This window comes from Macaca fascicularis, chromosome 3 (assembly GCF_037993035.2).
Source record: "Macaca fascicularis isolate 582-1 chromosome 3, T2T-MFA8v1.1".
Taxonomy (NCBI): domain Eukaryota; kingdom Metazoa; phylum Chordata; class Mammalia; order Primates; family Cercopithecidae; genus Macaca; species Macaca fascicularis.
Window position 1 is genome coordinate 150737266 of NC_088377.1, and position 27173 is coordinate 150764438.

At 35.5% G+C, this 27173-nt stretch overlaps 1 long non-coding RNA gene across 2 annotated transcripts in view; it reads right to left on the minus strand.

Moving 5' to 3' along the window:
• The window catches only part of LOC123572308 (uncharacterized), a 46598-nt gene extending 43992 nt beyond the window's left edge, over positions 1-2606 (minus strand). For both annotated transcript variants that reach the window (XR_010585808.2, XR_006696750.3), the window contains exon 1: positions 2516-2606. This is a non-coding gene — a long non-coding RNA (uncharacterized lncRNA). The remainder of the gene's footprint in view (positions 1-2515) is intronic.
• Positions 2607-27173: the final 24567 nt, after the last annotated feature.

Below are 27173 nucleotides of genomic sequence, written 5' to 3' on the forward strand. Positions count from 1 at the left end.
TAGGTGAAGGTTAAACTGTGCCTGGACTGGACTGTTGAGGGCCAACAAACAGTATCATAAAGAGAATGAATGGATCACTTACATATAAATACTGATATTTTTGTCCCTTACTTCTGCTTGACTTCTAGAACATGGGAAACCAGACTTCTATTCTATAGCAGGAGACTAGAAGATCTATCTCTGGAAAATTTGCCTTCCCATAAGAGAAGAAAACAAAGATACTGACATCCTGGTTTTCCTGAAAACTGGCCATATCTTTCTGCAGTAGAGTTCAAGTTTGCTAGTCCCCACTTAGAGGCTCAGAGCTTTTATCTGCTTTTGAGCTCTCCACCCCGTCTTAATTATAAGCAAGTAAATAGATTACCAAATATCTTGGGGAAAAATCTTTAATGAGAAAGATAGAAACCAAAATAAACCAATAGGAAAAAAAACAGCATCTTGGAGGAAACAAAGATGAAGAAAGAAAAAATGAACTTGATATTAATATCCTAAGAGTGGTAATAGAGGCTATTGCATTTATAAAACTAAAACAAAATGACACAAAGGAAATTATCAGAGAACATAATAAAAACTAAAAATACATGCATAGTGGAAAAAAGAGCCCTATGAAGATGTTATGATATTAAGTCTGGGAGCTCTCTCAGAGATTTAAGCAAAAAGACAAAAAGAAAGACTGAGTAGAAAGTGTTACAAAATTAGACAACTACTTGAAATCTTGGGATTTGTCAACAAACATGCTGGAAGCAAGAAACAATGTGTGATGACTTCAAATATCTGAAAGAAAATTGTTTCCGACTAACGAATCTATTTTTTGCACAGATACCATGAATTATATTTCAGACTTACAAGAAAAATAAAATTTAATTTCTTATTCACCTTTCTTTAGAAGGTACAAGAGGATGTGTTCTACGAAAATGAGCAACTTAACCAATAAAGTTGAATAGAAAGATGGGATGGGAACAGGAAACAGATGTTCAAACACAGGAAAATGAGAGAGACTCTCTACAATGGTGGTGAAAAGGAAATCCCAGGTTGATTGCTGTGGTCTAGGCATAGATGATAACCCATGAAGATGGCTGCAATTTGGAAAATTGGTGACTGAGTACAAGGTAGAACTTCGTATTTATAGCAATCCGCCCCACAGAGTGAAATGATAGGCACAGAGGATGTCAATGGAGCTATAGCTTTCACTTTTACTGATCAAATCCATAATATTGAGATATGACTGAGACTGGATGAGAAGACAATTAGAAGTATGTTATTATCACAAATGAAACCTTGCATCTGTTTCAAATAACTTTTTGATAAGAACATTCTGTTCCCCAATGTATTACAATGCAGAATAAAATACAAACTTAGTCAAATATGAATTCTTCTGAAAAGAAAAACCTGTTTATGCACGTGTAAAATTCCTCCCCCCGCAACCCTAAATTCATATTCACTGGGAATCTCAGAATGTGGTCTTATTTGCAAACAGGGTCTTTGCAACTGTAATTAGTTAATAAGAGGCCATACTAGATTAGGATGACTTCTAAATTCAGTGACTGGTGCAAAGAGGAAAGGACACCAAGAAACACAGGGAGGAAGGAGGTAAGAAGGCAGGCAGATCAGAGAGATGCAAGTGCAAGCCAAGAAATGCCAAAAACCACCAGCAAGCACCAGAAGGTAGGAAGAGCCAAGGGACTATTCTTCCCTAGTGCCCACAGAGGGAGCATGGCCCTGCTGACACCTTGATTCACAATTCCTGCCTCCAGAAATGTGACAGAATAAATATGTGTTGTATTAAGTCATCCAGTTTTTGGTAGTTTACATGCAATTAATATGTTTAATATTTAGAGATTCAGAATTTCAAGTTGATAAAATATAACTGTTTCTATGAAAATTGGGTATTACACCTTTGATCTAGAAGTACAACTCATTGCCATTTTTTAAAAGGAAAATCAAATCAACTTATTTCAGTTTCAAGTTGTAGTCCCAAACTGTCTAGTCCATCACTACGTTGTGTTAGGACTGTTTGCAGGAAGTTGTGATCTGTCCTTTTGAGCAGACAGCCACGCTGACTATGAAGGGATGTGTTCTCGGTGAGGATGGCTTGGGGAAGGTCAATTATGATTCATTCCTCCTGCTCTGCTCTCTTAGCCCCTCCCAGCTGCCTACTATGTCACCAGACTGCCTCCTTCATATTCTTTGTAATTGTCCATATGAAGCAACTGAGAAGGTTGTTTTCCTTCTAACACCTTCCTGAGAGTTCACATCACTATTTCCATGTGTCCTGGAGAGATTCCACATTAAACATAGACAGATTCTGTTCTGTGCTCTTAAAATATTTCTATCTCTTACCAAAGAAAATAAGCCACAAACTGAATTCTGAATGGTCAGAATATTCACAGAGAATGGAATACTCATATGATTTTAGAATGAGAGGATATATATTAGTCCGTTTTTACACTGCTGATAAAGACATACCCAAGACGGGGCAACTTATAAAAGAAAAAGGTTTATTGATTGGACTTACAGTTCCACACGGCTGGGGAGCCCTCACAATCATTTTGGAAGGCAAGGAGAAGCAAGCCACATCTTATGTGGGTGGCAGCAGGCAAAGAGAGAGCCTGTGCAGGAAATTCCCGTTTTTAAAAGCATCAGATCTCGTGAGACCCATTCACTGTCATGAGAATAGGATGGGAAAGACCTACCCCTATGATTCAATCATCCCCCAACAGATCCCTCCCACAACACATGGGAATTATGGGAGCTACAAGAGGATGTATGTGGATTGAATCATAATGATATTGAAATCCTTTTTGGTTTTTGAGACTATTAAGAAGTGTAAGTTTTAGCCACATCAAACATAATGCAAATAATTATTCCCAGATTTCAGCCGATTTGCTAAATGGCACACTCGCAGGAATTAAGGAATTCATCCTGATTCTTCTGATGGTCCTTTTCATATCTTATACTCTCAGTACTTTTGGGGTTTCCTTTCTGGAATAAAAGTACAATCTTTTTTTTCCTACCTTGAGGAACTTTAGGAGATTTCAGAAGATAAATGCTCTTTAAATTCAATGTGGCACAAGAGGTTACTGGGAAGAAAAAACACATTTGCCTATTTGGACTTCCACCAAATGTTATAATTGGTATCAGAAGATGTGCAAGAATGGACTCATTTTGTAGTAGAATTTAGATGTGACTCATTTTAGTCATGGAACCAATTTTGTAATGTATAAACTAGATATAGGTAAAAATAAAAGAGCAAAAGGAAATGTTCTTCTGCAGCATTGCAGAACCCATACATGCACATTCCCTTGACTCTTTTCCTGTGGTTATGGCAGACATCTTTGCCATGCAGATAGAGTCGTTCCCTTTTGCAGACAAATGGGTTTCCTGATAGCACTTTGCCAGGAAGTCGATTTTCCTCATCAGCCATAGGTAGTTTTTTCCATTTTTGTTTCTTGTTTTTCTGAGCAAGATAACCACACCTGTTATGTAGAGATGAGATAAAGAAATATGTCATCAGTGAAGTCAGTGGATCAATTGGCTATGCAGTAGACCGTTGTAACCTGTTAATTCTCCTTAGGAGCAGATGGCTCTAACAGATGCTATCTTAAAGTGAAGTGGGCAAAATGAAGTGAGGAATGTAAATGAATAGAGGCACATAATAGCACAGTAGAGAAATTACAGTATATAGAGAATACTGAAAAGTAATGACCAGAAGCATAGGAATTGAATCAAAGAGGTAAGTGTTACAGAAACAGAAAAAAAGAATTTCAAAAAAGAGTGATTAGCAGTTATTTATTCCAGAGATGTTGCATAACAGAGCCTAAGGTTTTCCTGTGGAATCTGGTAATATGGGCTATTTTTGACACAGTATAAAATAATAACTAGTGTTGTTATTGAGAGGACTAGTGTTGTTATGAGACAGCATGGGTAGTTTACATTGCGCTAAGGAGTGAATGAGCCATGAGAAAGTGCAGAGTGAGTGCCAACTTCTCATTTAATAAATCTACTGTGAAGGGAAGAATAGAGTCGTGATAGTATATAGATAATTAAGCTGTAACCTTTGGCCTCTAGGACTTACAGTATACAAGAGGGAAACAAAAACATATTCAGATATTAAATATGATTGGCCCCCGTGTCTGTGGGTTCTGCGTCTAATTCAATCAACCATGGATTGAAAATATTGGGGGAACAAAACAAGAAATAATACAAACAGAAAATACAGTATAACAACTATTTGCATAGCATTTACATTGCATTAGGTATTATGAGTAATTTAGAGATGTTTTAAAGTATACCAGAGGATATGTGTAGATAAATAATCTGTTTTAAAGTATACCAGAGGATATGTGTAGATATATGCAAATAATATACCATTTTATATGAAGAACTTGAGAATCTGCAGATTTTGGTGTGCCTGAGGAGTCTTAAAACCAATTCCTTGTGAATTCCAAGACATGACTTCAGAGTGTAGTGAATACTAGGGTAAAGGCACCCTTAGGTTCTTTGAGAATACAGAGAGACACTTTTTTTTTTAAATTTTACTTTATGTTCTAGGGTACATGTGCACAATGTGCAGGTTTGTTACATATGTATACATGTGCCATGTTGGTGTGCTGCACCCATTAACTCGTCATTTACATTAGGTATATCTCCTAATGCTATCCTTCCCCCTACCCCCCCACCCCACAACAGGCCCCAGTGTGTGATGTTCCTCTTCCTGTGTCCAAGTGTTCTCATTGTTCAATTCCCACCTATGAGTGAGAACATGCAGTGTTTGGTTTTCCGTTCTTGTGATAGTTTGCTGAGAATGATGGTTTCCAGCTTCATCCATGTCCCAACAAAGGACATGAACTCATACTTTTTTATGGCTGCATAGTATTCCATGGTATATATGTGCCACATTTTCTTAATCTAGTCTGTCATTGATGGGCATTTGGGTTGGTTCCAAGTCTTTGCTATTGTGAATAGTGCCACAGTAAACATACGTGTGTCTGTGTCCTTATAGCAGCATGATTTATAATCTTTTGGGTATATACCCAGTAATGGGATGGCTGGGTCAAATGGTATTTCTAGTTCTAGATCCTTGAGGAATCGCCACACTGTCTTCCACAATGGTTGAACTAGTTTACAGTCCCACCAACAGTGTAAAAGTTTTCCTATTTCTCCACATCTTTTCCAGCACCTGTTGTTTCCTGACTTTTTAATGATCGCCATTCAAACTGGTGTGAGATGGTATCTCATTGTGGTTTTGCAGCCAACAGATACATGAAAAAATGCTCATCATCACTAGCCGTCAGAGAAATGCAAATCAAAAGACACTTATTTTTTTTGAAGGGGAAACCCTAGTGGTCAAGAAAAGCCTTACAGGCTTGAGAAAGAGACTGGATAGATACAACTTTAGTTTCTCTGCATAATACTGTTCTAGACAAGTTGTTTTCTTGTGGCAAGGTAGATTGACAGATTAATCTGAGTATTTTTCTCAACTTTTTATCTCTCTCATCATTTTCTGTTCCCACTCTCAACCAGCACAACTCACACTGAAGTGGAAGCAAAGAGGAAAGAAAATTGCCAAGTTAAGTATGACATAATAATTCTTTTCTTAGACACTTTCTTACAGAGCTGGTATTTGGATACTATAGAATAGTGGCCTGAGGTAAGATGAAGCATAATGCTGAGTAGGAACAGATTTTAAATTGGCAGAAAAATATAGTTTAGAGAAAAAAGAGAAATATTTTTATTAATTAATAGTAGTATTGGTTTTAATACTGTTGTTTTATTGCAGAGAATCAGGCTGAAAAGTTGGAAGGGACTCAGATGATGAGCTGGACTCAAACATGAATATTCCTTATCATAACTCATGTACAACTTTTTTTTTTTTTTAGGATTCCTGAGTACTTATAAATGTCCCTATACATTGCGAGAGAAAATGGAATATAAATGCATTATAAATTGAATAAGATGGAAGTAAACTTAATCAAAGAAAGTATCTCTACAGGCCCCGGCAGGAGTAGGTCAATTACTGCAAATGGAAACCTCAATGCCTTCATCTATGAATGGCTAGTAATAATATTACCTACCATAGTGTCACTGAGAATGTTAGATAACATACCACTTTAATACATCTGCCTAGAGGAGAAATGGATGTATTCTACATGAAAAGAAATATTATTATTTATCTGGACCCTCTTCAGTTTTTAAATATACCAGTTCCAGTATTTAGTAAAAAATAGATCCTAAGTATATAAGAAACACGACTATATAACTGAACAAGAGAAAAAACAGACAATAGAACCAGACACATAATTGACCCTCATTTTGGAATTAGCCAACCAGGACTTTAGAAGGAGTATAATTTATATTTTCAAAAAAAGGAAAGAAAATAGATTATTAAAGAATTTCAATAAAAATGAATGCATTATAGAATCAAATAAAAATTATATAGATGAAAAATGCAATACCTGTTATTAAGAATTTAGCAGAATTTACATTAGGGGACTAGAAGGCAGGCTGATAGAGAATATCTGAATGGTAGTTGAGAAGTGATAAAAAAGATGAAAGATAAATAATACAGCAAAAGTAATATAAAAAATACAGTGAAAAGTTATGGTAATAAGCAGAACAATGAGGCTTCCCCAAGATGTCCACATCCTATTATCTAAAACCTATGAATGTGTTATCTTATATGGCAAAAGATACTAAACATGTGACTTAATTAAAGATTTGAGGATAGAGAGACTATCCTGGATTTTGTGGGTGAACATAATGTAATCACAGGGTCTCTTGTAAGGAAAAGAAGAAAGCAGAAGAGTAAAAAGTTAGAGACAGAGGTGTGAAGATAAATGAAATTTCTGGCTTGGAAGATAAAAAGAGAGCCATCAGCTAAAGAATGCAGGCAACCTCTAGAAACTGGAATAGGAAAGTCAAATGATTCTTTCCTAGAGCCTCCAGAAAGGATACAGCTCTGCTGACATCTTGATTTGAGCCCGTAAAACTCATTTTGGACTTCTGATCTCTAGAACTGTTAATATAAGATAACAAATTCGTGTTGTTTTAAGATACAATGTTTGTGATAATTTGATAATATTTTAATTTTATCTTAATCTGACAAATATTGATTATAGAAAACCTATAGAAATATTCAATTATAAATTATTGAACACTTACACATCAGGAATAAAACAAGGTTATCTGCTATACTGACATTTAGTTCACATTCACTCGGGTAGTAAATAGTACAATAAAGCAATAAAAACTAAAGAAAAATGCAAATCTCTAGTTTTTTTACAAACAATATAATATGTACAATGAAACATTTGAAAGAAAGCATAGAAAGAAAAATGACTGTGTGGATAAGCAAATGTTTTTTCCAAACAGAACAAAATTTACTGAACATAAAGGAAATCATTTATACATTCGACTACATTAAAATCAATAATTTATGTTAATCAAAAGATATTAAAAGTATGAAAAGGCAAGTCACAGAATTGAGAAAAAACTGCAAAACAATAACTTTCAAAGGACTCAAACCATTCTAGATATATATCTAGAATATATACAAACTTCTTACAAACATTTAAGAAAAGAGTAGGTTACCAAATAAAAAGAACTTTGGACAAAAGAGTTGAGACATTTTCACAAAACAAGATGCCCACACCATCCATAAACATTTGAGGAGGACATTGTTAGTTATCAGAGATATACAAATTAAAATGCAATGCAATACAACTTCACAGACACTACTTTGGCTATAATGAAGTGAATTGTTGGTAAGGTTGTGGAAAATTGGAACATTACATACCACCAGTGAGACTGCAAATTATGCAATCTCTTTGGAAAAAACTTTGGCAGTAACTGCTGTAACAGTACATGTGGAAACCCTATGACCAGATATTCTATTTCTAAATATATTCCCCAAAGAACTGCATATATACATATATGATAATCAAAAGATATGCATCATAAAATTTATGTAGAAAACGTGTAATAGTCTCAAACTGGAAAAAACCTAGATGTTTATCAGTAGCATAACAGATAATGCTAAACTTCATTGAGAATAAATAAAATGAAACTACACACAAAATAATGAGTAATTTTCACAAGCACAGTTTAAAATACATATTGTATCATTGTACTTATTTGAAGCTCAAAATTAGTCGAAGCGTATCTTTGCTGTTTTAAGCCTCAACAATGGTTTCCCATGATTTGTTTCTTGTTAAGTTTTGGTTAAAATGGCATGTTTACTTTGTGAATTCATAGAGACCTAAACTTATAAATTGTCTATTTTTCTTTGGTGTTAAATTGTAAATTGTAAATAATTATAAATATATATTTAATTGTATACTAAACATTTTAGTAATCTAAATGTCAATATTGCCATTATGGTTAATGCTTTTGGTTGTAGGTCCTGTGAAGAGCAAAATTATCAGAAGTTTCTTTTACCTTTTTTTTTTTTTTTTTGTCTTCAATTTTTATTTTAAGGTCCAGGGTATATTGGCAGGATGTGCAGGCTTGTTACACAGGTAAACATGTCATGGTGGTTAGCTGCACAGATCAACCCATCACCTAGATACTAAGCCCAGTATCCATTAGCTATTCTTCCTGATGCTTTCCCTCCTCCTGCCCCTGCTGACAGGCCCAAGTGTGTGTTGTTCTCCTCCATGTGTCCATGTGTTCTCCTTGTTCAGCTCCCAGTTATAACTGAGGATATGCGGTGTTTGCTTTTCTGTTTCCGCATTAGTTTGCTGAGGATAATGGCTTCCAGCTCCATCATGTCAGTGCAAAGAACATGATCGTATTCCTTTTTATCGCTTCATAGTATTCCTTGGTGTTTATGTACCACATTTTCTTTATCCAGTCTATCATTGATGGGCATCTGTGTTGATTTCTTGTCTTTGCTATTGTGAGTAGTGCTGCAATTAACACACGAGTGCATGTATCTTTATAATAGAATTATTTACATTCCTGTGGTATATATCCAGTAATGGATTGCTGGGTCAAATGGTATTTCTGCTTCTAAATCTTTGAGGATCTTCTACAGTGGTTGAACTAATTTACATTTCCACCAACAGTGTAAAAGCATTCCCTTTTCTCCGCATCTCCACCAGCATCTGTTGTTTCTTGACTTTTAATAATTGCCATTCTGACTGGCATGAGAGGGTATCTCATTGTGGTTTTGATTTGCATTTCACTAATGATCAGTGTTGTTGAGCTTTCTTTCATGTTTTTTGGCCACATGAATGTCTTCTTTTGAGAAGCATCTGTTAATGTCTTTTGCCCACTTTTTAATGGGGTGTGTTTTTTTTGTTGTTGTTGTTTTGTTTTGTTTTCCTGATAATTTGTTCAAGTTCCTTGTAGACTCTGGATATTTGACCTTTGTCAAATATATTACAAAAATTTTCTCCCATTCTGTAGGTTGTCTCTTCACTCTGCACAGTTTCTTTTGCTATGCAGAGGCTCTTGAGTTTAATTAGATGCCATTTGTCAATTTTTGGTTTCTTTGCAATTGCTTTTGGCATTTTCATCACGAAGTCTTTGCCCGTGCCTATGTCCTGAATGGTATTGCCTGGATTTTCTTCTAGGGTTTTTAAAGTTCTGGGTTTTACATTCAAGTCTTTAATCCAATTTGAGTTAATTTTTGTATAAGGGGTAAGGAAGGGATCCAGTTTCAATTTTCTGCATGTGGCTAGCCAGTTCTCCCAGCACCATTTGTTAAGTAGGGAATCCTTTCCCCATTGCTTGTTTTTGTCACGCTTGGTAAAGATCAGATGGTTTTAGGTGTGTGGTCTTATTTCTGAGTTCTCTATTCTGTTCCATTGGTCTGTGTGTCTGTTTTTGTACCAGAACCATGTATTTTGGTCATTGTAGACCTGTAGTATAGTTTGAAGTCAAGTAGCATAATGACTTCAGCTTTGTTCTTTTTGCTTAGGGTTGTCTTGGCTATTTGGGCTCGCTTTTGGTTCCATGTGAATTTTAATTTTTTTTTCTTATTCTATGAAGAATGTTAATGGTAGTTTAATGGGAATACCATTGAATCTATGAATTACTTTGGACAGTATGGCCATTTTCACAATATTGATTCTTTCTATCCACGAGCATGAAATGTTTTCCCATTTGTTTGTGTCTACTCTGATTTTCTTGAGCAGTGCTTTGTAGTTATCCCTGAAGAGATCCTTCACTTTCCTTGTTAGCTGTATTCCTAGGTATTTTCTTCTCTTTGTAGCAGTTGTGAATGGGAGTTCATTCATGGTTTGTCTCTCTGCTTGCCTGTTGTGCAAGTCGATTTTGTATCCTGAGACTTCACTGAAGTTGCTTATCAGCTTAAGAAGATTTGGGGCTGACACAATAGGTTTTTCTAGATATAGAATTAGGTTATCTGCAAATAAAGATAATTTGACTTCCTTTCTTCTTATTTGGAAGACTTTTCTTTTTTGTCTTGCCTGATTGCCCTGGTCAGAATTTCCAACACTATGTTGAATAGCAGTGGCAACAGAGGGCATCCTTGTCTTGTGCCGGTTTTCAAGGGGAATGCTTCCAGCTTTTGCCCACACAGTATGATATTGGCTGTGGGTTTGTCATATATGGTTCTTATTATTTTGAGGTATGTTCCTTCAAAGCCTAGTTTATTGAGAGTTTTTAACATAAAGGGATGTTGAATTATATTCAAAGACTTTTCTACATCTATTGAGAGAATCATGTGGTTTTTGTCTTTAGTTCAGATTATGTTATGAATTACATGTTTTGATTTGTGTATGTTGAACCAACCTTGCATCTTGGGGATGAAGCCAACTTGATCTTGGTACATAAGCTTTTTGATGTGCTGCTGGATTCAGTTTGCCAGTATTTAAATGAGGATTTTTGCATCGATGTACATGAAGATTATTGGCCAGAAGTTTTCTTTTTTGTTGTATCTCTGCCAGGTTTTTGTATCAGGATGTTGCTGTCCTCATAAAATCAGTTAGGGAGAAGTCCCTCATTTATAATTGTTAAGAATAGTTTCAGAAGAAATGGTACGAGCTCCTCCTTGTACCTCTGGTAGAATTTAGATGTAAATCAGTCTGGTCTTTGGCTTTTTTTGGTTGGTAGGCTGCTTATTACTGCCTCAATTTTAGAACCCATTATTGGTCTATTCGGGGATTTAGTTTCTTCCTGATTCAGGCTCGGTAGGGTGTATGTGTATAGGAATTTATCCATTTTTTTCTAGATTATTTTTTAGTTTATTTGCATAGAGGTATTTATAGTATTCTCTCATGGTTGTTACATCTGTAGGTTCATTGGTGATAGTCCCCTTATTATTTCTGATTGTGTTTATTTGCTTCTTCTCTCTTTTCTCCTTTATTAGTCTAGCTAATGGTCTGTGTATTTTATTAATATTTTCAAAACTCCTTTCCTGGATTCATTGAGTTTTTGAAGGGTTTTTTGTGTCTCTATCTCCTTCAGTTCCACTCTGATCTTAGTTCTCTAGTTATTTTAGTTGTGATTTTAAGTTGTTGGTTTGAGATCTTTCTACCTTAGATCTTTGAGGTTGCTGACCTTTGAGTGGGGTTTTTGTGGAATCTTTGTTGTTGTTGTGTTTTCTGGTTTTTTGTTTTTTTTTTTTTTCTAACAGTCAGGCCCTTCTTCTGTAGGGCTGCTACAGTTTGCTGTAGGCAATTAGAGTACAGTTTACTCCAGACTCTAATTGCCTGGGTCCCTCCTGCACCTGGAAGTATCACCAATGGAGACTAAAAAACAGCAAAGATGGCAGTCTGCTCCTTCTTCTGGAAGCTCTGTCCCAGAGGGTCATTGACTTGATGCTGGACCGAACGTTACTGTAGGTGTCTGGAGACCACTGTTGGGAGGTCTCACCCAGTCAGGAAGAATAGGATTAGGGGCCTGTTTAAAGAAACAGTCTGGATACCCCTTGGCAAAGTGGGTATACTGTGCTGAGGGAAACCTTCCTTGTCCAGATCCCCCAGACTCTCCAGAACCAGCAGGCAGGAAAGGCTGACTTGACTGAACCACAGAGACCATGGCTGTCCCTCCCCGAGGGTCTCCGTCCCAAGGAGATTAGAGTTCTGTTTGTAAAACTGTGGCTGGAGTTGCTGAAATTCCTGCAGGGAGGCCCTGCCCAGTGAGGAGAGATAGTTTGCTGTCCCATTTAAATAGGCAATCTGGCCACAATCTGCCATAGCAGCTGTGCTGTGCAGTGGGGAATTTCTCCCAGTCCAAATCAGACAGAATCCCCAGAGCCAGTGAACCCGGACGGCCAACTGGAGCCACAGGGATAGTGGCCTTCCTTCCACCCAGGAATTTGGTCATCTCAGGCATCTCCAGCCTACTTCTGATTGCTGGCTGGAATTCCAAGCCTGTGGGCCTTAACTTATGAGGTGTTGTAGGAGTGGGGCCTGCAGAATGATGCCACTTGGCTCCCTGGCTTTAGCCCTTTCCTAGCGGAATGAATGGATCTCCTGCCTCATTGAATTCCCTTGGCTCCTTGGCTTCAGCCACATTCCGTGTGTCTTTGTGCATGCCTGAGCTGCCACCATGAGTCTGAACAGCTCTGTGTTTCGGACCCAAGGCCCTGGTGACTTAGGCTCACAAGGGGATCTCCTGATCTACAGGTGCAAAGATCCATTGGAAAAGCATGGTTTCCTTGCCTGATCACTTACTGCCTCCCTTGGCTTGGGCTGGGAGCTCCCATTGCTCCATGCAGCTCCTAGGTGGGCTATTGTCCCACCCTGCTTTTCCTTGCTCTCTGTGGGCCATGCCAACCACCTAATCAGTTTCAATGTGAGAATATGGATACCTCAGTTGAAGGTGTAGAATTCACTTGCCATTTTCCTTCTCTGTGAGAGTCACAGGCTGCATTTCCTTCTAATTGGCCATCTTGGCCTGCCCTACTTAATCTCTTTTATTCTTAATTTTTTATTTAGCAATTTTATTTGTTTTAAATTTCTTGTACTGGTACCCAAGAGCAAACGAAAACAAAAAAATTCAGTATTAAAATGACATTTATGTAACAAATTTTCCCCTAATTTCATTATTGTTAACACTGAACTCTAATAACTCAAATAATATGAAAGCCTGGCATGTCAAAACACAAGAAAATTTCAAAACAAAAGGAAACATGGTTTCTTGAATAAAAGAATTGTAAGTATAGGCCGGGTGCAGTGGCTCATGCCTATAATCCTAGCCCTTTGGGAGGCCGAGGCCAGCGGATCAGGAGGTCGGGAGATCGAGACCATCCTGGCTAACACGGTGAAACCGTCTCTACCAAAAAAATAGAAAAAATTAGCCAGGCGTGGTGGCAGGTGTCCTTATTCCCAGCTACTCGGGAGGCTGAGGTAGGCAGGAGAATGGCGCGAACCCAGGAGGCGGAGCCTGCAGTGAGCTGAGAATGTGCCACTGCACTCCAGCCCGGGTGACAGAGTGAGAGTCTGTCTCAAAATAAAAATAAAAATAAAAAAAAGATTTGTAAGTATAGCTGCTGAGAAATGGTACTATGTACATGCTACCAAGATGAATGTGCAGTTTTGTATGGAAAATAATCAAGAGTTGCACTTATCCTCAATAATTTCTAGCTGATCAAGTTGTATTGTGAATTCAGATGATGCATGCCATTTTACCTTATATCACAAACATTGTGTGCATGTTTCTGTTTCTTTACCAGAATATATGTCCAGAGAAACTGCCCACTTCCAAACTTTCAGGGATGCTGGATACAATTGAACATTCTTTTAAATTGTAGGCCTGATTTCAGTAAGTGAATGAAAAATCTGTTGACAACAAATACCAAGAGTGAGCTGCAGTGATACACTAACTTGGGAGCATGATTCCCTGGATATTTGTTATCTCTTTGACCTAGAGACTGAGATCTTATAGCAGCCTCTAGGTAAACATGGAAGTGGAATGGATTCGGCATGGGTGTAATGAGGACTCCTTGGGCTTTCCCAGCATAGAGAATTGTATCCGTAAAGCTCTCGTCTTCACATCTTTAGTAAAATAGAACTAGAAAAAAAGAAATCTGCCAACCTATCAAAAGAAAAACAAAACAAAACTGGAAGTGGTCTAATTCAGCTTGGGGGCTAGGAGGTTTTGTTGTTTGTTTTTGTTTTTTTGTGTGTGACTCCTCTCAGAAAATCTAACCACATCCCTGACCCACTGCAAGTTTAAAGTTCAAATTTACATTACCCATGTGTTCTGGCAAATTACAGCCTGGTAAATTAATTTAAACAGTCACTGATTAGTAGTACTTCAATCTAATTCTTGTTAGCAAAATATGTGGAATCTACCTTCAGAATACATTTGATATAAAGCCAGTTCTCACAATCTCTCCCAATACCATTCTTCTCTTAGCACCATAATCTCTCCTCTAGATCACTGTGATTGCTGCATACAAGTTTCTTTGAACTTGACTCCTTTATTTATTCTCAACCAAGACAGATGGTGCCACTCATCTGCTCAGAACTCTCAGTGTTTTCCTATCTCATACAGAATAAACCCCAGACCTTAACCATGGTCTTCTAGGCACCTTGCGCAGGCTCTTCCAGATCTGATCCCCCGCTGCTTTTCTGATCCCATTTGTTTCCACTCTTCCCCTCCTTGATTTCTGTACCATATACACTGACACATGCTGTTCTTGGGAAACGCCAGGCAACTTCCTACCTTATAACTTTTGACTAGTCCTTTTGCCTGGAACACTCTTCCTCAGTAATTCTTATGATTATCTTTCTCTTATTCAGATCTCTGCTCAATTAGCATCTGTTTTAGGTTGAATTATGCACAACCCCATTCGTACGTTGAATTCTTAACCCTGAGTATCTAAACATTTGATTTATTTGGAAATTGGGTTGTTGCAGATGTAGTTATGTTCCAATGAAATCATTAGGATGGGCCCTAATCCAATGTAACTGGTGTCCTTATATATAAAGGGGAGGCTTGGAAGACAAACATTCAGGGAAAATGCTAAATGAACAGAAAGCCATCTGCATACTAAGGATAGATTCCTGAAACAGATCCTTCTTTCACAGTCCTCAGAAGGTATCAACCCTGCTGGCACCTTCATTTTGGACTTCCAAGGTCCAGAACTGTGAGACAATACATTTCTCTTGTTTAAGCTACCTAGTTTGTAGAACTCTGTTACAACATCCCTAGGAAATGAATACATCCTCTAATGAAAGAGGACTTCCCTCAGCATTTGACATCGATTAAAACCATGACCCTATTACTCTGTCTCTTGTTTTTTTGAATTATTTATTCTTGGAATCTGTTTCTGTCTCCTTATTACAAAAATGGAAGCTCCACAAATGGGAAACTTTGCCTGCATTATCTCTTATTATTGAAAATTGTGCATTAAAAACATAGAAAACTTGAATAGACCTTCAAGAAATAAGAACTTAAAACTAATTCATACATGCTTCTCCAAATGAACAAACAAAAACTTAAAAGCAAAACTAGACTCACTGTCAAATATTCCAGGAATAGATTATTAACATTTTATTAAAAATCCCTTAAGGAAAAAACACGTTAATTATATCCATCTACTTTTAGAAGTTTGATATACATTAGATAATGAAAACATGAAAGTGCACCTTGCTATTTGTGTTTACATGTAGCTTTCGTTATGTGCTAGGCATTATTCTAAACACTTACTGACTCATTTAATCCTTCTAACAACCAGCTGAAGTAGGTTCTCCTCCTGTTCCCATTTTGCGTATGAGAAGTTGAAGGAACAGAAAATTTTAGTAATTTTTCTGAGACAACAATGATAGTAATTGGTAGTGAATGAACTTAAATGCAAACAACCTGACTCTAGAATCCATGTTTTAAAGCATTAAACTGTGCTGCTTTCAAAGAGAAATTAACTACAGGACAATTTCACTTATTAGTACATGTACAAATAACTTTATACTATCTAACCAAATCTAATAATGTCTCAAAAGGAAACACTTTATGATTGAGATAGTCATATTCTAGTATTTCAGGAATTATTTAATGTACAGAAATATTTCATGTCCATGGCTGGAAAGTCTTAATGACACATATAGAATAATACCATCTTAATTGATACCCCTGTCTTAATTTTTATGGAATTTGCAAGTTGTATATACCAATTATAAGGTAATTGAAAGGGCCAATAATTACTGAAAAGATTTAAGAAAAAGAATATGTTGGTGGGTATTTACCACTCACACATCAAAAATAACTTATGGTATTTGTTTAGAAAGATAGATAAATTTACTAATGGAATAGAATAGACAAAATAAAAAAAATACACATATTAAGCCCTGATTTATGTTAGATACAGCACTAGAGATCAATGAGGGAAATAACTGATTCATACACAGATAATGATGAAATCAGTTACCCACATGAAACAAATAAAAAATGTATTTACCTCTTACCATGCCACACACACACACACACACAAATTCTAGAGGGGGTGAAAATCTAATCAGCCACAATGTATACATATTTCAAAACATCATGTTGTATACCATATATCTGTGTAATTTTATGTGTCAATTAAGAACTTAATTTGTCAATTATAAAACTTAATTTTCAGTTAAAAATTTACAAAAAAGAAAATATAATTAGAGCAAAGTATTACAATGGGAAATGTCTATTTTCCAGAAGACAATATTTAAAATAAGTAAAATGGTTATTCCAAGGTCAATGGTCTAGGGGAAGTTAATTGCAGAGTACACAAGTGCCTAGAAGTAATATTAGAATATCTAAATTAGAAAACCCTGGCCAAGATTTAAATACAACATATAGAATAGTGCTGAATAGAAAAGAAAAAATACTAGGTCTACTTTTATATATGTGTGTGTGTATATATAAACATATAAAGAAGGTGATATCAAAAGGAGGCACACAGAAGACTAAATGTATGGGTAATATCTTATTTCCTTTTTGAATTTTATTTTAATTGAAAATTTTTATATACAGTTTTGGGGTACAATGTGATGTTTTGAAATATGTTTTCAATGTGGAATGACTAAATCAGGCTAATTAACAATTATATCACCTCACATACTTATCTTTTTTTGGTGATGAAAACACATAAAATATACTCTTGAAGCAGCTTTGAAATAATTCATCATTATATATTATAACCAATATTCTGTGCAATAGATAACTAAAACTTATTCTTTCTATCTAACTGAATTATTCCTTAAGTGACTGCTGAGAACATGGACCTCATTATATTATATTTATATACTGTATATATTATTTCACTGAAATTTTTATTATATAAATTTTTTAATGTAGACAAAGAATACTGTATGTTTAAAAATGCTGAACGACTTGCAGGCCACACTCTATTTTGTTCAACATTGTATTTCCAGATCCTGACATGAAATGTTACTCAGATAATTTGCTCATATGAGATTGTGAAAGAGTAGTAATTTAAATTATGATCAAAAAATTTAATTAAATTACTATAAAAGAAATTTATCTTAAGAAAAAAAGAGGTGATAGGTGAAAGAATAATACATATATGTGTGTATATATATGTATGCATGTGTGTGTGTGTATAAATATATATATATCCAAAGATAATATAAACATTTACAAAGAAGGATTGGGGTTCAGAAGACCTGATTCCACATCTGACGATATGACCATACTAACTCACGGAGTGATCTGGGGCATGTTGGTTCTAGTGGATTAAAATTTATCACAAATTATTTGATATCCCTTTTACTCAGAAGTGAAGTCCTTTCTCCACCCCTGGTTCTGGGCTGGGCTTTGACTCATTTGTCCAGTGAAATATGGCAGAATTGAATTGACACCCTCCCAGTTACTACCCTAGTCTTTAAGAGGACTGATAGCTTCACCTTTGTCTCCAGAAGTCCTAAGCTACCATATAAGAAGTTCAGCTACCTAGCCAGAGAGAAGATATGGAGATCCCCTGAGACTATAGGGAGAGGGAGAAGGGCAGTTAAAGCCCAGCTTTCTAACTATCTCTGTAAAGGCATGTGATTGAAGCTGTGCTGGACCCCTCTACTCCAGCTCAGACATCAGCTAAATACCTCTGAGTAATCCCTAAGGATGGCATATAAAGCTGAATTGCCTAGCTAACTTGGCAGCTTGGATTGCTGTTTACTAATAGCTTTCTTCTTAAAGAATACATTTCACATTGTTTGAACATGACCACTTAAATGGGCTGTAGTTCCTGGTCACACTAGAAATTCATTCAACAGAAATGTTTTGTATGGAGCTACTTCTGTTCAGACTGGCTTTTTCTTGCCCATAAAATCATGAGGTATAAAAGTATAGTTTTTGTTTAAAGCCAGTATGTATTTAGTAGTTTGTAAATGCAGCAATATATAGTTGGAACTGAATTTGTTACCTGGAAGTGGGATGCTGCTGTAACAAAAACCTAAAACTTGTGGCATTAGCTTTGGACCAGGCAGTAGGTAGATGCTTGGGGGACCTCAAGTAGACTGACAGTGAAAGCTTAGAAGTAGATGGGGCCCTGAGGGATAGTGAGGAAAGGGTATTTGATGACTGGATTAAAGGTTATCCTTTTTATACAGTGGTGGAAGGTTTAGCAATGCTGTTACCTATAGTAATATGAACGGTGGGAAATAATGCCAAGTAGCTTAATGATCTAAGATGATTTCTATGCAGAATTTGTAAAGCGTCAACTTAGTTCTAGTGGCCTCTGATATATGTACTAAAGAAGCAACTGTTACGTTTTGAAGTTAAATTTGGAGAAATACAATGTATGCAGAACAGTCTTTCTAGCCAGCAAAGAGTTATCAAAAGAAGAAATAGTCTCAGGTAAAAGATAAAATCCAGAGCCATGAAACATGATATCAGGGAATAGATGTAAGGCTGTAACAAACTTTGGTAAGACTTCACACCCTCTTTGTTGCATAATAGGTGGGTGCTTTCCGAATCTCAGGGGAGTTTTCTACAGCTACATTGCAGACAACCCACACTTGAGCAAAGCCCATCTCAGAAAAATATAATTGTAAGATTTTTTTTCCTAATGAAGTGAACACCAATAAAGCTTAGAGTAAAGCCACAGAGTTTTTGTTTGTTTTTTAAACAATTGCATTGGCAGAAGCATAAATCAAAAGGGAAAGCAGTAGTTCGGAAGAAGTTGGAGTTTCCAACTTTCAGTGAGCAGGAAGCTGACTGATAGGGCTATTCAGGTATTGACATTGGACTTTTTTTTTAATGTAAGAGGAAAAATGATTCAGAAGGCAGAATATAGAGCCCAGATAGTGAAGCTGAGATTGCAGAGAATCTGTCCCAGGGAGCAGGACTGGGTTCTAATTAATGAACTAGGGATGTATGAATGGATTTCAGAATTTCTATAGCCTATTGATTGTTATATGCTTCCTCTTCCCTTCTTTTTGAAAATGCATGTTTACTGAAGTTTTCTTATGCCCCCCTTTTTATTGTATTTTATATGTGTGTGTTGGGGTGGGGAATATAACTTACTTATGTCTTTAATTCAAAAATCTTTGCATTAACAGGAATCTTACTGAGGGAGTCTCATCCACGTCTGACCTAATTTAGATAATGAGACAGTGGATATCAAGTCAATTTTAAAATAAGATAAGACTTTGGGGGATCCTGGGAGGAGTCAAGGAGTTGCATGAGAAAATTGAATAATTTGTGACCAGAGTGAGGACTATGGTATATTAAAAATCGCAAAAATTATTTGACACTCATTCCAATGAGTGGTTATGTTGGTTTCCCCACCATTTGAATCGGAATAGTAAAGGACTATGTTGAATAATGGGTATGACTAATAATATTGCATATTCTGGGCCTATTCTTTGAAAGAACTGTCTTGATTTCTGGAAGTCCTGGGTTTCCATGTAATAGGTCCAGCTACCCTACTAGAGAGAACCACCATGAGACTTTGAGCCTATGTAGGGAAGAAATGTATACCTGTTTTCAACATTCCAACATTCCTGTCAAGTTACCAGGCATATGAGTGTAGCTGTCTTAGAAACTGCCTGATTTCATGACCCACAAAAGTTTGATACAAATGGTTATTAAATGACTACATTTTGGGGTATTTTAACACAGCAACAGATAATTAAATGGACAGATAGGTAGGTAGTCAGCTAGCTAGCAAGACAGATAAGCAACTCAGTATCAGAATCCTGTTAGTTCCTCTGTAAAAGTAAAGAGATGTTTGAATTACATTATTTCTGACCTAAATATTAATTCATAAAGTTAAGAATTTACTCCAGTTTCTTGTGTCCATTTTGAAGCATTTTTTTATGCATCTTGGTAAAATCTTTAGGCCAAATAATAGAGAAGAGGATAAATAACTAAATCGTTGCTGGGCATTAATTATGGCAAAGATATTTGGACAGCTGCCTCTCAGTTTAAACCAGCTGAACTGTGATAATGCCCATGATTTTAAAAAGACCTTCATTATAGTTCATGCTCTATTTTCTAAGAGAAAGGAATCTGTCCCCTGACACTTCTTAAAATAATCACAGTGAAACAGAGACTAAGCTGCTGGGATATATATTAATTACCCTGTACTAGTGAGTACAGGTAGTAGGAGCTGAGATTCCCTAGAGATGAGGACAAATTGTGAAGGGTCAGTTTCAAAGTAAGTATTGTTAGGCAGATTAGAAAATGGCTGTTTTCTTAGAGAATAAATTTAGCATTATTTGATCATTATTAATTAAACTTGTAAATGCTAATCATAAGCAAATTAGTCAAAAGAAATGCTTTTAAGTGTGCAATTTCTGCTCACTTTTTTCCTGAGAAATTTTATTGTGGAATATCAATTGTATACACATATTTCTCCATGAATTAGAGGGCCCAAGTTCAGCATACCAATTCTATGATGATTTCTATGAGATTGACAGATGATTATCAAGGGCTTACTTTCTGTTTTGGTACGGTACTTGGTAGTGTCTATGATTTTCCGTGAAATTCTCGGCAATATTTTAAGGTCCAAAAACAATTTAACTCAAGCTTTATATTTTTATAAACTCACTTCTTACTGTATTTATAGATAATAAAAGGGTTAAATGCACCATCAGTTTCTTCTCCTTGAAAATTCTGAACACCTGAAAGGTCAGCACAAAAATGGTAGCAAAACAGATACAAAAATGCAAGATGTCAAATATAAACTTTAATTTCTGATCTGTGGAATCAAACACACTCACTGGGTCACAATTATAAATTCAAGACTGTAAATAACTCATTGCATTTTCTGATAACTGAAGTGACAAATTGCTAACTCGAACAAGCATAATGTTGTTAGTCCAGATTTTGGCATTTGCAATTGAATAAAATTTTTCCTTTCTTTCAGTGTGAACCCAAATGAAGCTCCTGTCTTTAAAATTTATTTTTCCTTAAAATCTTCTTATTTAAATAAAACTTAAATAAAAACATATCTACAATATACTGAAAAGTTAAAAAGCTGAGAATGCTTGAAATATACATACATATGCTTGAAATATATATTATTCTAATGTATATATACTTATGTATATATAATATATATGTGTATATATAATGTGTGTATATATACACATATATATGAATATATGTACATACACATATATATTTATATATATATATACACATACACACACACACCATTAGAATAAGCTCTTCATGGAGTCACAAAGAGGCATCTATTTATTTATGTTTTCTGGGTGACTTTCATGATTTATTTTCAACCATGATTTATACTTGCAGTCAGAAAGGTACTATTGTTTTATTTCTAAAAGTATTAATTGGATTAAGTAGAACATTAAATATAACATTTTATATTTTCTATTATAATTGCTTTTTTATTTTTATATATAATTATCTAATACATGAGTATACTGAATTCTCCCTGATTAATATTTTTGAGTAGCTGTTACTTCAAATAGTAAATAGGAATAGTGAAGAATGCAGTTATGTGAAAGAAAAGATTCCATCACACATTGAACTTTAAATAAATAGTTTTAAAGTTTATGTGTATATTGTATGAGTGCTTATGAATTTTATAGTTAAGGATATTCCTAATATACAGTTTTGGAAAGATGAGTTTGTGTGTTTTTTAATTACCTTCATTCTTTAGCTAAACAGCAAGCTATAGAAAGAAGGGAAACGATGGAAGAAAAAAATTCACCAAAATGCACTCATAATGATTTTTTTCATAGTAACAAGATACCTTATAATGAATCTCAAATAATTGATAATCTTGTAGATATTCAAGGTATATAATCTAATTTGTAAACAAGGGACACACATGTGCACATTCAAACATACACTTTTTTTCCTCTCTAATTTAAAATAGAATTCAAATTTAATATAAACCAAATAGAAACAACTCTCTAAATGCCACTAAATTATCAAAGTTTAGCCAGTAAGAAATATAAGCTAGTTAATAAAGGTGCTTATATCTAATATATTGGATCATAGGAAGAAGTTTCTGAAGATACATTTACAAAGTAAAATGCTGAAACTCCCTTCACTTCAAAATGAATGCTTGTAGAATGCTACTGGGTCAATGCCACTAGACCAAGACACTTTGAAGCCACACACAAAAAAAAAAATCAGCAGAAATAGGTCTTTATAACAAGGAACAGTCTAATAAGAGTGATAAATGCAAATAAAAGGTAATAACACAATATTGAATGTGAAAGGTTTCAGTTAGAGACATATAGCGTCTCACAGCAGCTACTAGAAGGAAAATATTTCTTTCTTTGTAGAAGATCCTACAAACTTCCTTTCAAAAATCCGATGAGATATTTTTGGAGGAGTAGGCAACAGAGTAGGGGGCAAAGACTGCCAGGCATCTTTGAAGCTGTTTGGGTAAAGCCACACCTACTCTGCTGTGGCGGAACCTTTAGCTGGGCACATGCGTTCCAGACAGATCTGTCTTTTGAGAGACCACAAGACCAAGAATACCAAATATTCTTTTGGTATTCATTGGAGCTGACATCCAATGAGCAGAAAAATCCAGTCCCTCTCTAGCAACAGTTTTCCCAACGTGTGTAACAACAAACAGTTTTCTCCACTGCAGAATCTGGGAGCCACTTGGCTCATCAGAGCAACTTTCCCCCAAATCCACTGCCAACAGGTGGGTGTAGAGTCCTGACTCCTCAAAAAATCCACACCAGGAGTTGTTTGCTTGTTTATTTATTCAACAAGGGGTAGCAGGCACTCTTCTCTGTAGCTAGCCATTTATTCAATCATTCAACAAATATTTATGAAAACCTACTGTGTTAGAAAGTATTCGTAGCACATAGAACAGCAGGAAGCAAACTGAAAAAAGATCTCTGCTCATGGAGTTTATTGGGGTTTAAAGGTAATGAACCACAAATACAATAAATTATTAAATAATATAGTATGCCAAAAAGTGATAAATGTTGTCAAAAGAAGAAAAGTAAGAGAGTAAAAAAGACCTCAAATTTTAGGGAGAGAAAGTTTGCTGTATTAAATGGGATACTTAGGAGAGTCTTCTCATTGAGGAGATATTAGAGAAGACTTGAAGGGCATGAGCAATGGAATCAAGTGACTTTCTTAGGAAGAGCATTCCAGGGAGAGGGAATAGCTAGAGCTAAGTCTTCAAGGCAAGGCACATGCCCCTCTCTGCATTCTGGCACCAAGGAAGAGGTTCATCCTCTACTCACCCTCTGAGGATTTAGGCTCTGACATCATTCGTGGCCTTGTTTCCTTCCCAGTGGGAGGTGGGAAGAAGAGGGAGTCACAGTTGTATTCAGAACCTGACTCAGCTTTTCAGTTCCTCTTCTACAAAGTATGTATTGGAAGCACTCTCCAATAATGAATACTAGCCCAGCTTGGCACTTAAACATTCTAAAATGAGACACATAGAAAACCAATTAATATGTCACTGACAGAGATTATTGTATATCATTTTTAAGGTAGGACAGTACTGATGACAAACTGCATAACACAAGCAAAATGGTTATTAGTGTTTGATTTGTTGCTGAAAACGCCTGCATGGGATTGCTCCTTTTTTTTTTTTTTTTTTTAAACTTAAAATAGCCAAGCAGAACATCTTATCTAAATGCAAAAATGCATTATTTATGATTGGTTTTCATCTATTCAAAGATATCAAATTTTAAGTTCCTGTAGTATCCTTGGGATCCATCTATCTTGGGATCCATCAAGAACATTGGGAAGTAAGATAAACCTGAAGGCAGTATCATTTATAAAAGAAATATAACATTGAGACCTTGAATATTCAACAATTTATATACCTGGCATTTTCTTTATTAAAAATGTATTCCTCTATATTTTCTTCTTAGTATCTGATTAATATCTTAGTGTCTGATTATTATCATATTATAGTATTGATGGGCTGAATTCTTTCTTTTCTATTTTGTAACAACTGGAATAATTTATTGATCTTTCAAATCTTTCAAATGCAAAATATGAAATAAAAATTGCATTACATTATAAAAATTACAGTAGTTGGTTTGACAGCTATTTTAAAGTTAAACCTGTATTTTTCAATAAATTTCCATACCTTTGTGTGGTATGGAAATTTTCATATTATGTAATACATGTAATTTTAAATATTATGTAAAATTTCCTTTGAAATGTTTTAAATACAAATGTGAAATGTTTTAAATACAAATGTGTATGCATACATATAAACACATATGAATTAAATACATGTATGTATTCATGGCAAAGTCATTGAATACACTTCAGACCTAGTCGTACTTTGGTTCTGAATAATAATAAGCATTTAAAATGTACATACGTGATTTTCCAGGGCAAGAGTTTTCACATTTGAAAGAATTAGACCATTTGTATAAAATAATAGATATGTTAATTATTTTATGAACCTGGGCATATTTATTGCTCACTAAAGATTTAGAGGTATGTTTGTGTCTCACTCAAGCTTTTATTGAGTCAATCAGAAAAGTCGTTAACATTCTGGCTAAGAAATCCAGTTGGAATTAGTAAAAATTTATTTATACAAAGTTCCAAGAACCCTAAGTGTTTCATTTTTAGAAAGCAAATTCAAATAAAATTGCTTTGGACAAACATCTGAATAAATCAAACCAAGTGAACATAAAAAATGGCACAAAGGTCAATAGAAGTGAAGGTATAACATTATTTTCAAAAATACAGTTTAATGAGAAGATAGAAATCTAAAACATTTTTAAATGCTTTTTAGTTCTAAGACCCGTGTATTAGCTTTCTAGGGCTGCCATAACAAAGTACCACGTATTAGGTGGCTTAAACACGAGAAATGTATTATCTTACAGTTCTGGAGGTCAGAAGTCCAAAATCAAGGAGTCAAGAGGGTTGATTCCTTCTGAGGGCTTGTTAGCAGTGGTGAATCCATACAGGGGGTCTGCAGTGTCTCCTCAAAGGAAAGAATTTATGTGAGGGGCATAAGGCAGGGTGAGAGGGTGAGGCAAGTTTTTGAGCAAGAGTGCGAGTTTGTTAAAAAGTTTTAGAGAAGGAATGAAAGGAAGTAAAGTTCACTTAAGGGCCAAGCAGGCAACTGGAGTGATCCAAGTGTCCTGTTTGACCTTTGACTTGAGCTTTTATACATTGTCATGGTTCCAGGGCTTTTGCACCTCTCCTCTCTCAGATTTTTCTTGGGGTGGACTGACCACATGCATAGTAGCCTGCCAGCACTTAGGTGGGGCTGCATGCACAGCATGTTTACTGAAGTTGTACATGTGCTCATCTGAGGTGTTTTTCCCTTACCAGTTGAGTGTTCCTATGGGAAGTTCATATACCGGTTAAACTGCTATTTTACCTCTTAGCGCACATGCTTGAGCCCACTCAAGAGGGAAAAAAAAATCTCTTGATTTTCAGTTTATGAATTCTGCAGCTATTAATTCATCTTGAAAGACTTCAAATTTGAGCAAGCTTCATAAATATACTGATAGTGAATGTGTTCTGAGATCTCCTGAGATCTCATCAGGAAGTTGGTGATCACCAGCTTCACGTGTTTTCTATCTATAGGGAGAAGGCCTTTCCCTAGCACCAGCTGTAACCAATTATTATTTTAGTGAGACAGTTTAACAACTGCCTGACCATCACCTGATGGTCGCCTGACATTCCTGGGATGGGGGCTCTCTTGCGCTGGTCATGTCTGCCTAGTTACCTACTCTAACAGGCTGTGAAGGAAGAATCTAGGCCTCTACCCTTGGCTTAAAGATGATCATCTTCTCTCTGTGTGTTTTCACATTGTCTTTCCTCAGTGTGTATCTTGACTTTGTGTACAAATTTTTCCTTTTTATATGGACACCAGTTATATTGTCTTAAGAGTCCACAATAATGACCTCATTTTAAACTGATCTCCTTTGTAATGACTCTATCTCCAAATAAGGTCAGACACTGGGAATTAGATCTCCAACATATCTATTTTTTCTTTTTCCTTAGGAGATACAATTCATCCTGTAATATCTTAGAAAATCAAAATAAAACAAAAATTAATATTCAACAATTTCACTTAGCACACAAATTCTAAAGTTAGCTATTAACTTGAAGCAGCATATTACATGAATTTTCATACTCACAAAATGTTTCCTCATCTAAGGCTACATACTTTTGTCTAGTTTTTTTTGTCTGTCTAGTTTGTTTCTCTTTCAGAATCTCACTATCCAAATCACCTATGCTCACTTAGAGCAGAGTTAGAACACATGTGATTAAACAGAGACTCCATTCCAATAATTAGAGAAGATTATAGCAACTGTTTGTGCCTCATGGACACAGGGAAAAAATTGTCTCTCTGGTTGAACACACTCACTATCAGTATATTTACAAAGCTTACTTATATTTGAAGTCTTTCAAGATGAATTAATAGCTACAGAATTCATAAACTGAAAATCAAGAGATCATTTTTTTTCCTTCTATTAGCATTAATCTTTCTCACTACTATAAAAAAGAATGTTTTTATTTACATTATGCTATCTTAATAATGCAGCTAAACAGAAAAAATGGCAATTATATTATTTACATCCAAAAATTCTCAACCCAGGAAACTTATTTTGTTTTTACTCTCTTTTCTTGAGTGAGTTTTGATCGAGACATCTTTAATGATCTCCTCAAGTTGACTAAATTTTAGACAAGCTTCTTCTTAACTATAGGCCTCTTACCTCTATTTCCTTAGAGCTTTTATTTTAGAAAGCTTTTAGTTGTAAATTCTTTTTTACAACTTTTTTACAGAACTTTTCCATTAGCTAACCTGAGCATTTAAAAATCCTCCT